At 41.7% G+C, this 15,244-nt stretch overlaps 1 protein-coding gene across 9 annotated transcripts in view; it reads left to right on the forward strand.

The window, feature by feature from the left end:
- The window catches only part of LOC106610864 (pleckstrin homology domain-containing family G member 3), a 51,375-nt gene continuing 36,131 nt past the window's right edge, over positions 1 to 15,244 (forward strand). For 4 of the 9 annotated variants that reach the window (XM_045723440.1, XM_045723447.1, XM_045723448.1 and 1 more), the window contains exons 1-3: positions 1 to 239; positions 1,190 to 1,271; positions 2,798 to 2,979. The gene's annotated coding sequence lies outside the window, so the exon portion shown is untranslated. Of the gene's footprint in view, positions 240 to 574; positions 786 to 1,189; positions 1,272 to 2,797; positions 2,980 to 15,244 lie in introns of those variants that run through there. The other 5 variants (XM_045723442.1, XM_045723443.1, XM_045723444.1 and 2 more) reach the window with 5 other exon arrangements.

Here is a 15,244-nt window from a genome sequence, read left to right on the forward strand (position 1 = left end):
ATAGGGTGCTCTGGAAGTAGGCGGTCTTTGACCATCGCTCGCTGTACTTCGCTATGCGTTCTGCTCAGCTGTGTATAATCAGTAGAGGACAACTGGGGATGTGCGGAGTATTTCTGTGTTTGACAATGTGAGTTGATCTATGGAAAACAAGGACTTGGAAAAGTAAAACCAAATTCATAATAGTCTACAGCTACACTTTCAGAAGTTCACAGGGAGACGACTACACACTCAAACTATTGGTAAGTGTTTAATGAACGCTAATAACATTTCCGATCCTGAATGAGAAACAGTTCGACAGAAAGAAAAAAAAAGTCGGACATCGAATTTCCCTATGATGAATCCAGCATACGAGTATGGCCCATGCGTCGATTTTAGGGCGCGTGTTTTTTTTCTTCTTCATGCCCATCACATTCAATCGAAGCCGCAATTGTTGTGGTAAATTCCTGCACCTCAAGACCGTCCTTGTTTTTCTTAAATCCCATAACTATGCAGACTGGACCTTCATGACACACATCTGCCAACCTGTTTTGACAGGATGAAAGGTGGAAGAGTAGAGTTATTCTTTAGGCTATAAAAACCAAACCTTTATAGTCCACTTTACATGAGAACATTTCAAATTAAGGCTCCTATCCAATGTCATGCCAGTCGTCACCCCTCTCTAACAGGGGATTGGTAGGTGGAACCTGTCGAATGTGTAGAACTTCACAAGATTTAAGCAAATTACCTCTTTTCTGAAACATGTCTTAAACTCAACTGCCAAGGGTGAGAGTTTCAGAACTGATAAGGTATGTTTATTCTAAACACTTTTTTGACCGAATGTTTACCAGCTGCAGAGATCTGTAGGCTTTCTAAAAGTCACCTTTTCTGGATGGAGACATCTGAGACTAATATAGCGTATCAAGTAGATTTATATTTTGCACTTGGATGAGTCTTAAACATTCCTACTATTTTCCTAGTTTATTAGTTGTATTGAAATCGCTTCTTCCCAAGTTACTCATTATTGACAATCCTTGACCGAGTGAACCCGATTGCTTCAGCTGATGGGCGTTACAATGGAACAAAGAGGTCCTGACTGCAGGCTGTTTTATAATCAAAGGAAATTTCCCAGCAGTAGTTGCACTAGAATTAAACAAAAGTAAGGTTAATGAAAAGTCAATGTGACTTGTTTGAACAAACATTTTTTTTCTAGAGGCAAGCTGAAGTCTACGCACCTTCGTCAGTGATTGGTCAACAGTAGGGATTCTTCAATCAAGTGTTTGTCATTCAACGAGGTACAACTCGTTTTCATGCACATTTTTCATTGAGAAATACTGCACCAAACATCTTAATTAGATGTAAAATTGCATGACTAGGATATCCTTGGCAAAAACTCAAATGTCATGAATTGATGTTATCTTAAATTAATTGACTATTCTGAGGAAGTGTACACTGGCTAGTTGTCTCAAAATGGACAAACAGAACTGTTGCTCTTTTTTTTCTCGTTTGCAAGCGCAGTCGTTCAGTTCCACTAGATACATTTTGGCTAGTCGCCAGCCGAACTGAAGCATGCTGACGCCTTTAGTGGACATTTCTCTTTTGCCAAGATAATCCATTCAGCTGACAGGTGTGGCATATCAATACGCTGGTTAAACAGTATGATCATTACACAGGTGCACCTTGTGCTAGGGACAATAGACCACTGTAAACTGCAGTTTTGTCACACAACACAATGCCACAGATGTCTCCAGTTTTGAGGGAGCGTACAATTGGCATGCTGACTGCAGGAATGTCCACCAGAGCTCTTGACAGAGAATTTGTTAGTTTCTCTACCATAAGCTGTCTCCAACATTGTTTTAGAGAATTTGGCAGTACGTCCAACTGGCCTCACAACCGCAAACCACGTGTAATTGTGCCAGGCCTGGATGCACATCCAGCTTCTTCACCTGCGGGATCGTCTGAGACCAGCCACCTGGGCAGCTGATGAAACTGTGCGTTTGCACAACTGAAGAATTTCTGCCAAACTGTCTGAAACAGTCTCAGGGAAGCTCATCTGCGTGCTCGTCGTCCTTGGCAGGGTCTTGACCTGTCTGCAGTTCGGCATCATAACCGACTTCAGTGGACAAATGCTCACCTTCGAAGGCCACTGACGCACTGGAGAAGTGTGCTCTTCACGGATTAATCCCGGTTTCAACTGTACCGGGCATATGGCAGACGGTGTATATGCTGTTGTGTTGGCGAGCGGTTTGCTGACGTGAACTGAGTGCCCCATGGTGGGGGTATGGGCAGGCATAAGGTAAGGACAACAAACTCAATTTGCATTTTCTCTATGGCAATTTGAATGCACAGAGATACTGTGACGAGCTCCTGAGGCCCATTGTCGTGCCATATATTCGCCACCATCACCTCATGTTTCAGGATGTCGCAAGGATCTGTACACAATTCCTGAAAATATCACAGTTCTTCCATGGCCTGCATGCTCACCAGGCATGTCACCCATTGAGCATGGTTGGGATGCTCTGGATGGACGTGTACGACAGCATGTTCCAGTTCCCGCCAATATCCAGCAACTTCGCACAGCCATTGAAGAGGAGTGGGACAACAGGCCACAATCAACAGCCTGATCAACTCTAAATAACGGAGATGTTGCACTGCGCAATCTCCCTACTTACATTTTTTTAAAGGTATCTGTATTACCAGTCATGTGAAATCCATAAATTAGGGCCTAATTAATTTATTTCAATTGACTGATTTCCTTATTTGAACTGGGTGTAACTCAGTCAAATCTTTGAAATTGTTGTGTTTTTGTATTTTTGTTCAGTATAGATAAATGATCACTCTATGGAATGGACAACACTCTTCATGGGGGTCCAAGTAGAAAGCACATAACCTACTTCCATTGAATATCTTCAGTACTGAACATCAAGGGCAACACTGGGTGAAGTGTCTTATGGTTCTTCTGGGAGGAGATGCACTTTTGTTCCTTGTCGGTGGCACTGACGGGTACGTCTTGTTCTCTACTGGCCTGTTGTACACATGCAGCTTGTTGTATGTACAGATTACACAGAACACTGGGTTGCTCTAGCTCTCTCGCTGCTTCCTGATAGTCGCACTGATAAGGGCTGAGCTGCAAAGAGGGTGACTTTCACACGTCTCTCAACTCATGCCCCTTATCTCACTCGCAAAATGACTCAAGCATTTACGTCTACAGATATCTTAGTAAACCACCAAGAGCCTTGCACAAGTCTGTTCCTGGACAAACAAACCTCCCATGTTATTTGGTGGTCAACGGGAGCTTAGTTTGTTGTTGCATGAAAAAGTACAAAGATGCACTTAGCCTTGTCCATGGGTTAGGGTTAATGTTGGATAATAGATTTTGGTCATGTCTGACTCTGAACACCTTATTCAATATATTTCAAGACTAAACAAGACTGCGTTGGTTCTGAATACACTTAATTGAAAATGAGAACTATCACATGCAATGTCAAAGTGGAAAACATTGAGGGTTTTCCCCTCCTGGGCTCCAAAGGTACAACAACTGTAAGTTTGAGCTAGGATTACACACAGAGTTGGAGGTCAACGTAGAAGATAAACAAGACTTGAAAACATTAGCCTGCTTTGAAAGTGGAGTGTGATTTAGGACTAGCGATCTGAGGTCAGAGGGAGTGTTTGTGCCATCATAACGTTGACGGTGCTATAAAACTGCACTTAAATCCGACTCTATCTCAGTTTAACGACTTGCCCTTTAAGTTTGACCAGCAGGCTTCCCCTCTCCTCTCAAAACATGGTAAAGCTCAGACAGAGGTAGGATTGTTAAATGTTTGCCTGCCGACAATACTTAGCACCTCTGACTGCCGACGCTGTTCAGTCTCTTTTGTGTTCAAACAGCAAAGACCTTGAAAGTTGTCAGCCACTCAGCCTTGTAAAAATACTCCAAACCAGAAGGTGGCAGTGGTGGTGTTTGACAATGCATATCCATGAGTATTGCTTATGGTCTAAATTCAAAGCGATCTGTGATAATGTTACTATTTTGTAGAAAGGCCTTGTTGACACTAGCCAGATGGCCACAGCCTGTACTGCCAGTGCCAGCACATAGCCAAATGCTTAGGTAGCTAATGTTAGCATATTCACCAGCTAGCACAACATAGCTAGCTAGCTAAGGACACTGCACTAACTTGGCAGCTGTTTCATGAAAATTAAATCACAATGCATTATCTAGTTATGTCAATACTAGCTACAGTGGTTAGCTAGCTTGGAGGAAATATTTAGTGTTGTGTGCATTGTCTGTGCACTTAGCTACCATCCCATAGCTACCATCCCATAGCCAACATTGTATATGAAGTGTGACTGGCTCATCCGTGGTGCACTGAGAAAATGCCCTCTTTTAATTCTTTTTTTTATGGCTCAATGTCATGGGGGTTTGTGCTCTCTGATTGGCTCAAAGTGAAGTTGTTGGCCACGATGAGCATTGCGATTCGACAAGTATAATCGATAGGTTTGTTGCTACTGTCCGTATGTAGCAGGTACCACTTTTGTTCTAGCAAGAGAAGGAATGGCCTTCCACTGTGAGAAGTAGCTATCGACAGTCATATTCTTGGTAAGTTTCATGCTGCAGAACATTATGGGGGACCACTTCCCTCTGTGGCATCAGACAGTGAAGCATACAACCATTAAAAATATTGCGTACCTAAGTCCAGTTCATCACCAGTAAGGTCCTAACTTGCCAATGATGAAGACAGCATTTTCCACTCGTTGGGTATGTTCATTTACCTATCTAAACTAGAGGATGTCCGATTTATGATTTTTCAACATCGATACTGATTATTGGAGGACCAAAAAAAGCCGATACCGATTTAATCGTCTGATTATTATTATTATTTTTTTTTTTAACAAAAAAAAAATATATAGTAGTAATGACGATACTGAATGAACACTTATTTTAACTTAATATAATACATCAATAAAATCAATTTAGTCTCAAATAATGAAACATGTTCAGGCGGGTGGACAAACAAAACCCCACAAATTCTGACAAACTCCAAGCATTGATTATGCAAGAATGGGCTGCCATCAGTCAGGAAGTTAATTGCCAGCATGCTAGGGCGGATTGCAGAGGTCTTGAAAAAGTAGGGTCAACACTGCAAATATTCACTCTTTGCATCAACTTCATGTAATTGTCAATAAAAGACTTGTAATTATACTTCAGTATTCCATAGTAACATCTGACAAAAATATCTAAAGACACTGAAGCAGAGAACATTGGAAATTAATATTTGTGTCATTCTCAACTTTTGGCCACGACTGTACAATGTAAAAAAATAAAGAAAAAACATATATGCTCTGACATGTACCGTGAACTGTGGGACCTTATATAGACAGGTGTGTGCCTTTCCAAATCATGTCCAATAAATTGACTTACCACAGGTGGACTCCATTCAAGTTGTAGAAACATCTCAAGGATGATCAATGGAAACAGGATGCACTTGAGCTCAATTTCGGTTCTCATAGCAAAGGGTCTGAATACTTATGTAAATAAGGTATCTTCTTTTTTTTTATACATTTGCAAACATTTCTAAAGACATATTTTCGCTTTTCATTATGGGGTATTGTGTGTAGATTGATGAGGAAATGTTTTTATTTAATCTATTTTAGAATAAGGCTGTAATGTAACTTTATTTGCTGAAGTGCGAAGGCCCACCTGAACTCCCTCCTGTATTCACATGACTTGAATAATTAAATGTGTAATTTTTTTTTTTTAAATCTAACTCACTGTCCAAAGACTAAATATAGTGTGATACAGAAACTGCTGTAGGTCACAAACGACAATGAGTTGAACCATACATTTGGGCTTAGAACCGGTCAAATCACAATACTATATGGTTTGAGTCATTTTAATGATTTTCACATTTTCTCCAAATTCTAACTTTGACTGACAGTCAAAGCTAATGTTTAAGTTCCTTGCTCAGAACATATGAAAGCCGGTGGTTCTTTTTAACATGAGTCTTCAATATTCCCAGGTAAGAAATTTTAGGTTGTAGTTATTATAGGACTATTTCTCTCTATACCATGTGTATTTCATATACCTTTGACTATTGGATGTTCTAATAGGTACTTTAGTATTGCCAGCCTAATCTCGGGAGTTGATAGGCTTGAAGTCATAAACGGCACAATGTTTGAAGCACAGCAAAGAGCTGCTGGCAAATGCACGAAAGTGCTTTTTGAATGAATGCTTACGAGCCTGCTGCTGCCTACCACTGCTCAGTCAGACTGCTCTATCAAATCATAGACTTAATTATAATAATAACACAGAAATACAAGCCTTAGGTCATTAATATGGTAAAATCCGGAAACTATAATTTCGAAAACCAAATGTTTTTTCTTTCAGTGAAATACGGAACCGTTCCGTATTTTATCTAACGGGTGGCATCCCTAAGTCTAAATATTCCTGTTACATTGCACAACCTTCAATGTTATGTCATAATTATGGCAAATTAATTACGGTCTTTGTTGAGAAGAAATGGTCTTCACACAGTTTGCAACGAGCCAGGCGGCCCAAACTGCTGCATAAACCCTGACTCTGCTTGCACAGAACGCAAGAGAAATATACAATTTCCCTAGTTAAAAGAAATTCATGTTAGCAGGCAATATTAACTAAATATGCAGGTTTAGAAGCATATACTTGTGTATTGATTTTAAGAAAGGCATTGATGTTTATGGGTAGGTACACATTGGTGCAACGACAGTGCTTTTTCCGCAAATACCCGTTTGGCGAAGTAGGCTGTGATTCAATGATAAATTAACAGGCACCGCATCGATTATATATACAACGCAGGACAAGCTAGATAAACAAGTAATATCATCAACCATGTGTAGTTAACTAGTGATTATGTTAGTTTTTTATAAGTTTAATGCTAGCTAGCACCTTACCTTGGCTCCTTGCTGCACTCTCATAACAGGTAGTCAGCCTGCCACGCAGTCTCCCCATGGAGTGCCATGTAATCGGCCATAATCGGTGTCCAAAAATGCAGATTACCGATTTGTTATGAAAACTTGAAATTGGCCCTAATTAATTGGCCATTCCGATTAAATCGGTCGACCTCTAATCTAAACCATAAATGATTTGAACCCACTTTTTTTCAATAGCTTTCAATACCTCACCTTGCGAGGATAATGGCACTGAGACTTTTTCTAAGGTGGATGGATTATCATGGCAAAGGATAAATGCTCACTAACAGGGATGTAAACAAATCTGCACAATTTGAGAGTTATAAACTTTTTGTGTGCGATTGGCCCATTTCTGGGCTCTTATTTCAGCTCATGAAACATGGGACCAACACTTTACATATTGCATTTATATTTTTGTTCAGTGTACAAAGCTGCCCAAAGTAAAGAGTTCTTATTGGTCATGCCATGTCACTTCAGCAAGCCATGAGGCCCACAATCTCAGATTGTTCACTTTTTTCACATAATAGCAGGTAACAGAACTTGGTAGTATCAGGATGTATGTTTGGACATAAACCTAATAACTTCAATCACTCATTTCTCTGAACAGGGGGTAACAAATCATCAACAAATTGACTGAGAAAATATTACTCTGATCTGCAGCTTCATAGTACTTGTCAGAAACAGAGATCTGATACTGGTGGTTTGGGTGGGCTTGGCGTGGGATGTGGGGGGTATATATTTTTTGGGGGGATGCATTCCTCTTGTCTTTGTCATTGTTAGGATGAAGATGCAGGGGTGAAAGTAGATTTTTATTTGTTACCGGTACGGGACTACCCCGCCCCCCCCTTTCTTTTTTTAAATAGCCTAGATGCAATCCTAGAATCTCTGTGGGGCTAGTAGTCTTAACTTTTTACATGTATTACCATTTTAATGTGGCATTAGCACAAACAGTCATGTTTTCATCTGATTGTCAATCACTTTAAAAAAAGTGCTCTTGCTAGGCAAGTTCATCCACTCATAAAATAATTCCAGCATCCAAACAGTGCACTGTGCATCTGAAATGTGAAATTCTGCGGTTTCATCATTAGGCCTAGACTTGTAGCTTGAATTGACATGTCCAATGCTGTACGTATGTGTGTCTCAGTATCAGCCACTCGTCTCTTATTTTATTTAAATTTTTTCTCTCCCCAATTTCATGGTATCCAATTGTCCTATCGCTGCAACTCCCGTATGGACTCTGCAGAAGCGACGGTCGAGAGCGTCCTCCCCCGAAACACAACACAATCAAGCCAAGCCGCACTGCTTCTTGACACAATGCCCGCTTAACCCAATGTGTCGGAGGAAACACCGTGCACCTGGTGACTGTGTCAGCATGCATTGTGCCCTACCCGCCACAGGAATTGCTAGTGCGCGATGGGACAAGAACATCCCTGCAGGCCAAAAACTCCCCTAACCCTGACGGCTCTTGGCCAATTGTACGCCGCCCGATGGGTCTCCCAGTCGCGGCCGGCTGCGACAGAGCCTGGACTCGAACCAGGATCTCTAGTGGCACAGTTAGCACTGAAATGCAGTGCCTTAGACCAGTGCGCCACTCTGGAGGCCCTACAGCCACTCATCTCTGACTTGGCAAAATGTTCTCATCATACCACAATGGAATTTGGAGCATTTTCCCACCTGTTTTCAAGTCAATTCGCAAATGTTTACCATGTCAGCCACATTAATGTAAAATAATGGTGTAATAGCCTATAGTTTTCTTGGCATTTTGTGTTAATTATTGTGATAGGCTTATGTTTTACTGGGACGCAATACACCGTACCGGTTTACAGTCCTGGCCAAAAGTTTTGAGAATGACACAAATATTAATTTTCACAAAGTTTGCTGCTGCATTGCCTTTAGATATTTTTGTCAGATGTTACTATGGAATACTGAAGTATAATTACAAGCATTTCACAAGTGTTAAAGGCTTTTATTGACAATTACATGAAGTTGATGCAAAGAGTGAATATTTGCAGTGTTGACCCTACTTTTTCAAGACCTCTGCAATCCGCCCTAGCATGCTGGCAATTAACTTCTGGGCCACATCCTGACTGATGGCAGCCCATTCTTGCATAATCAATGCTTGGAGTTTGTCAGAATTTGTGGGGTTTTGTTTGTCCACCCGCCTCTTGAGTATTGACCAAGTTCTGAATGAGATTAAGGTCTGGGGAGTTTCCCAAAATATCGATTTTTTTTTTTTTTTCTTCCCCGAGCCACTTAGTTATCACTTTTGCCTTATGGCAAGGTGCTCCATCATGCTGGAAAAGGCATTGTTCGTCACCAAACTGTTCCTGGATGGTTGGGAGAAGTTGCTCTCGGAGGATGTGTTGGTACCATTCTTTATTCATGGCTGTGTTCTTAGGCAAAATTGTGAGTGAGCCCACTCCCTTGGCTGAGAAGCAACCCCACACATGAATGGTCTCAGGATGCTTTACTGTTGGCATGACACAGGACTGATGGTAGCGCTCACCTTGTCTTCTCCGGACATGCTGGATGCCCCAAACAATCGGAAAGGGGATTCATCAGAGAAAATGACTTTACCCCAGTCCTCAGCAGTCCAATCCCTGTACCTTTTGCAGAATATCAGTCTGTCCCTGATGTTTTTCCTGGAGACAAGTGGCTTCTTTGCTGCCCTTCTTGACACCAGGCCATCCTCCAAAAGTCTTCGCCTCACTGTGCGTGCAGATGCACTCACACCTGCCTGCTGCCATTCCTGAGCAAGCTCTGTACTGGTGGTGCCCCGATCCCGCAGCTGAATCAACTTTAGGAGACGGTCCTGGCGCTTGCTGGACTTTCTTGGGCGCCCTGAAGCCTTCTTCACAACAATTGAACCGCTCTCCTTGAAGTTCTTGATGATCCTATAAATGGTTGATTTAGGTGCAATCTTACTGGCAGCAATATCCTTGCCTGTGAAGCCCTTTTTGTGCAAAGCAATGATGACGGCACGTGTTTCCTTGCAGGTAACCATGATTGACAAAGGAAGAGCAATGATTCCAAGCACCACCCTCATTTTGAAGCTTCCAGTCTGTTATTCAATTAACATGATAGAGTGATCTCCAGCCTTGTCCTTGTCAACACTCACACCTGTGTGAATGAGAGAATCACTGACATGTCTGCTGGTCCTTTTGCGGCAGGGCTGAAATGCAGTGGAAATGACTTTTGGGGATTCAGTTCATTTGCATGGCATAGAGGGACTTTGCAATTCATCTGATCACTCTTCATAACATTCTGGAGTATATGCAAATTGCCATCATACAAACTGAGGCAGCAGACTTTGTGAAAATTAATATTTGTGTCATTCTCAGAACTTTTGGCCACGACTGTACTTTCACCCCTGATTTATATAAATCCTTTAAATGGCCAATTTGTGTGCAATCAATAGGATTAATATTGCGTGAATGCTAATCTTATCTGTTTCTGACTTCACAAATGATTTCAGAACAATCTGAGATGGTGGGTGTTGAAATCATCTTGCGGTTTTTGAGGTGGAACGTGGGGGGGATTCTTCACAATTTGTTCACCTAATAGCAGGAACGGCACCATCTAGTAGTCAGGATCTATGACGGGACATAAACCTAACAACTTCAGTGACTAATTCCTCTGAGTGGTGGAAAAAACATAACTGAATAGATCACATAGTATGAAGAAACACTGAGCTGCAGCTCAATACTACTTGTCAGACATGGAGAACTGATACTGTATACTGGTTGTTTAGGTGGGATTGGTGTGGGGTGTCCTTGAGGGACATTTTCATTTTTTGGGAAGATTCCTAATGTCTTACTCATTTTTAGGAGGAAGTTTGGTCTAAATTGGATGTTAGGTACTATATTTATTGAAAACTATATTAATCTTATTTCAATAGCCCATTTTAAAGCAATCAATTTCCTTTTATTTCTTAGATCAAAATAATATTGCAGGAATGCTATTCTTAACGATCTAAACCTTTTTTTCCTAGTGCTTTTTGAGGTGGAACGACCCATATGTTAAATGCCTGGGAGAAGTCGAAGGTTACCAAGATGCTATTCTAGAAGGAGCTGGTTTGATTGAAATTGAGTGAGAGTATGTGTCTGGTTTATTGTGTTCTCCTGTGAATGAAAGGCTGTTGGTCTCTTGTGGGCTGTGTCAAGGACATAGTGCAGTAGTATTGTGGGAAAGAGGGTAATTCTCTGACACTGAGAGAATTGTGTGTTTTTTCCCCTCTGTGGGTGTAGACGGGGGTAAGCGAGAGGTCAAGCAAGATAAACACGGCCCTACCACTGAAATAATAATGGTTCTGTCTCAGTCAGCTCGGTTAGCTTTTTATTTTTAACTTTCTGAATATGAACATCCTGACAGTGTTCTGTCTGAATGAGGACATCCCCAGAGACTTGTGTAGTATTCCCAGAATCCCTTGAGACTTGTTGGGAAGACTGTTTGGGGAAGAGGGAATGTGATGTAGTCTGTGAGAGAGGTGGAGCAGCCTACATTCTACTGCAGTATTCTCAGCCTGCCCTCTATTATGCTTTATTTATTCATGTCGCACGCAGAAACCGTTAATTTGCCAAGTCCCCCACGATGAAATCGGGGACGGGACTGTGGATCTGTCTCCGTATATTAGTCACACGTGATATCTCAGGCAGAACTGGCACGATTTTGACTAAACTTGGGTGAATGATGCGTCTTGCCATAGAGATCTGGTATTTACAGAATTACACTGATTGGCCCAAGGTGGGAGCTACAGTAATTAACTGAAATTTGTTAGTCACACGCGATCGCTCAGTTGGCCTGCGGGGCGCTGCATCATTTATGGGGGACGACATGTTTACAGTTGCCTTGTTGCATTTAATAGGGAGCAGGTTCTCTCGACATGATTGAGCAACTGAGTCACTGCGATGTCTTCAAGCCATGGAGGCCAAAATAATGGGGAACTGGGCATTTATATACATGATCCTAAGCCTGATGGGATGTTCATTGCTTAATTAACTCAGGAACCACACCTGTGGAATCATCTGCTTTCAATATAATTTGTGTCCCTCATTTACTTAAGCGTTTTCTTTTATTTTGGCAGTTACTTGTATATGCAACAAGGAAATTGCTCTCTGACACAGCATCCAAAAGTGAAGTAATTTCTCCCTCAGACTCGGCTGTTATTCACACCTTTCGATAAAGATTAGTAAAAATTCAAATGCTGAGCTATATTGTATTATTTTATACTAAGATTTTGTTTAACAAGTGATGTTTTTTTCTCTCAAAGGTAGGGATCACAATTATTTGAACCCCTGTTTTCAATACCTTTCAATACCTCACCTTGCGAGGATAATGGCACTGAGCCTTTTTCTAAGGTGGAGGGATTATCTTGGCAAAGGATAAATGCTCACTAACAGGGATGTAAACAATCTTGTGTGAAACTTGAGCGAAATAAGCTTTTTGTGCTTATGGAACATTTATGGCTCTTTTTTTTAAATTTCAGCTCATGACACATGGCACCAACACTGTTTTATATTTTTGTTCAGTATAATATAATTTCCTAGTTTTTTTTTTTTTAGTATTGCTTAGTATTTGAATTGTTTAATATAGTCATTTATGCTCATCTTTATCAGGGTTGTCATTCATTTCCGACCACTGTATTTCATTGCCTCTGACCGATACCTCCCCCAGGCACTGGAGTCAGTAAGTGATATGAAATGATTCCCTATGGTTCAAAAATCTATATTATTGATGTTATCCTTGGTGCTCAATAGGAAATTCCCAGGTTGGTTAAATGTCACTTCCTTTCTGCTCAGTCTGTGCCCTCTGTCTGTAAATCTCTCTGGAGAGACGTGGAGTGGCATGTCTACCCAGAGGAGATGCCTGGGCTTGTCTTACCCGCCATAGTGTGCCCTCTGTTATTAGTTCAAGGTTTTACTTCCCTCCCAACACTGGGAGCTGTCCGTGGTGAATGATATTCCCCAGATACTAATCCCTCCCCAAGAATGCCAGGCGTTGGGTCTCAAGTACAGGGAAGACAGTGTTGGATGCTTGTTATGGTTATCCGTTTGTGGTGGGGAATTGGACACACAGTTAAATCAGTGACCTAATTAGAATTTTCATTCTCTCCCTTTCTCCAACTGAGCACAGTCTATCTCAGGGCAACATGTGCCTGTCACAACTGTCGTCTGTTAGGAAAACGTTTCCAGTTGGAATTCAAGCTCAGAAAAACCGTAAGATCACAGGAACAAGGGACATTATCTACTCCACTGAAAGGGATATTACAGACCAAGTGATCCATTGCAGCGCTCTAACTTAACAACCATCAGACTATTTGTGGTGGCATCTGGGTCCACTTAGAGAACAAGCTCCAGATCTCCAGAAGGGAGGTTCAGGTTGCGGCTAACACACTTATCAGATGTGGGAACAAATGCTATCCATTTGTGTGTAACGAAGGCTGGCTCCAGCACAAGGGGCCCCCTTCACATGACTGTGTCAGCCTGGCTAGTGTTTTCCTAAGGATTTGAAGGAAGCTGTGCTTCCCACTTTTAGGAAAATAGTGATTTACAGTTTTCATAGCTCAGCAAATGTGAGATGATGGATAATAGACGTTTAAAACGCAGTAAAACTAGGTTGGGGTGTGATAAATTGCTCTGCTGACCTTGTTCTTGCTAGAAGACCTCTTCATCAATATTACATTTTTACATCCAAGTTTGTTTTCTCTGGTTTTTGTACATGGGAAATTTCACGGTAATGAAATTACACTGTGAATTTAGAGTTTAGGTTGTAGCAAGCCTAACTAGGGTTTTCTAATGATCAATTAGCCTTTTAAAATGATAAACTTGGATTAGCTAACACAACGTGCCATTGGAACACAGGAGTGATGGTTGCTGATAATGGGCCTCTGTACGCCTGTGTAGATATTCCATAAAAAATCAGCCGTTTCTAGCTACAATAGTCATTTACAACATTAACAATGTCTACACTATATTTCTGATCAATTTGATGTTATTTGAATGGACATGTGCTTTTATTTCAAAGACAAGGACATTAAGTGACCCCAAACTTTTGAACGTATGTGTGTCTTAATGGAGGTCTACCTTGGAGCCATTTTATTTCTTGTCTATCCACTCATTTACCAGATGAGGGTTCAGAGATTAGTGTAGTCGTGGTTATTCAGCTGGGTTAGCTCTGAGGTCAGAGTTCCAGACCTGTCGGAAGTGGATTTGTTCAGTAGCTCAGTGCACTAGGTGCCACAGCTGCAGGCACACTTCTCACTGTTAAACAAGTGAATATAATGTGTTGAGCAGGGGTCTTGTTTTCTCCCAGCGTTCCTGTGCAACATGGTTGACAAACTCCCGTGGCAGTGGGCTTGGCCTCAGCGAGTCAGCTTGCTCGGAGCAATGACCACAGGTTGCACTCGGAACAATGCACGATACTAATCCCTGACAAATTCCTGCCACCAATCTAGCTGCGGTGACATATGTGATTGTTTGAAAGATGGAGGCTTACTAGGAATCACAGGAGACGAGTTTTCAGGCCCAGTCTTTTGTATTAATTTGATTTAAGGAGGGAGAGAAGCAGTGATGTGGGAAACTGGCAGGGTGGGTGGGCCTGGAGGTGACACTCCTCATCAGTAAGACCAAAGTACTTTGGCGTGATGAGGGCCAAACTTAACTACAGGCCACTGTTTGAACTTCCCAACCATAGGAGGTTGGTGGCACCGTAATTGGGGAGAATGGGCTCTTGGTAATGACTGCAGCGGAGTAGGTGGAATGGTATCAAACACATGGTTTCCATTTGTTTGATACCATTCCATTTGCTCCATTCTGCCCATTATTATGAGCCGTTCTCACCTCAACAGCCTCCTGTGTCGCTCTGTGTAGCCTATGAACAATTATGCCTGAAAAGAGCTTTAGATGCATTTAAATCCTTGCCCTTACTAATTCAAAGGGTATTTTATGGAAGAGGGTAGCTAGCTATTGGAAATGTTTTGTGGATTGTGGTGGTTTGGTTACTGTAAGGCTTCAATTTGACTGAATTCACCATTCCCGTCAACCTTTTCTTCAGGTGGCTGCAGCATTTGGATGTCTCATCCCAGCTAGGACCCTCCAGCTCTGTCTCATGTCACTCCCCCAGACTTCCAGTCACTGGTCTGGTATGAGCTCATGTTGTAATCTCAGGAATATACAAAGCCCTCTGGAGCCCCATACGTCAGAGCTTGTGCCAGCCACTCAAACAGACTAACCATGCAGTAATCAGTGGAATGTGAGGAATTTCTCTATTAAATGCTGATAAGAATCCAGCTAGTTTTCCCCCCCACCTGTGCAAGCTTAGAGGA

The sequence above is a fragment of the Salmo salar genome, chromosome ssa09, assembly GCF_905237065.1.
Source record: "Salmo salar chromosome ssa09, Ssal_v3.1, whole genome shotgun sequence".
Lineage (NCBI taxonomy): Eukaryota > Metazoa > Chordata > Actinopteri > Salmoniformes > Salmonidae > Salmo > Salmo salar.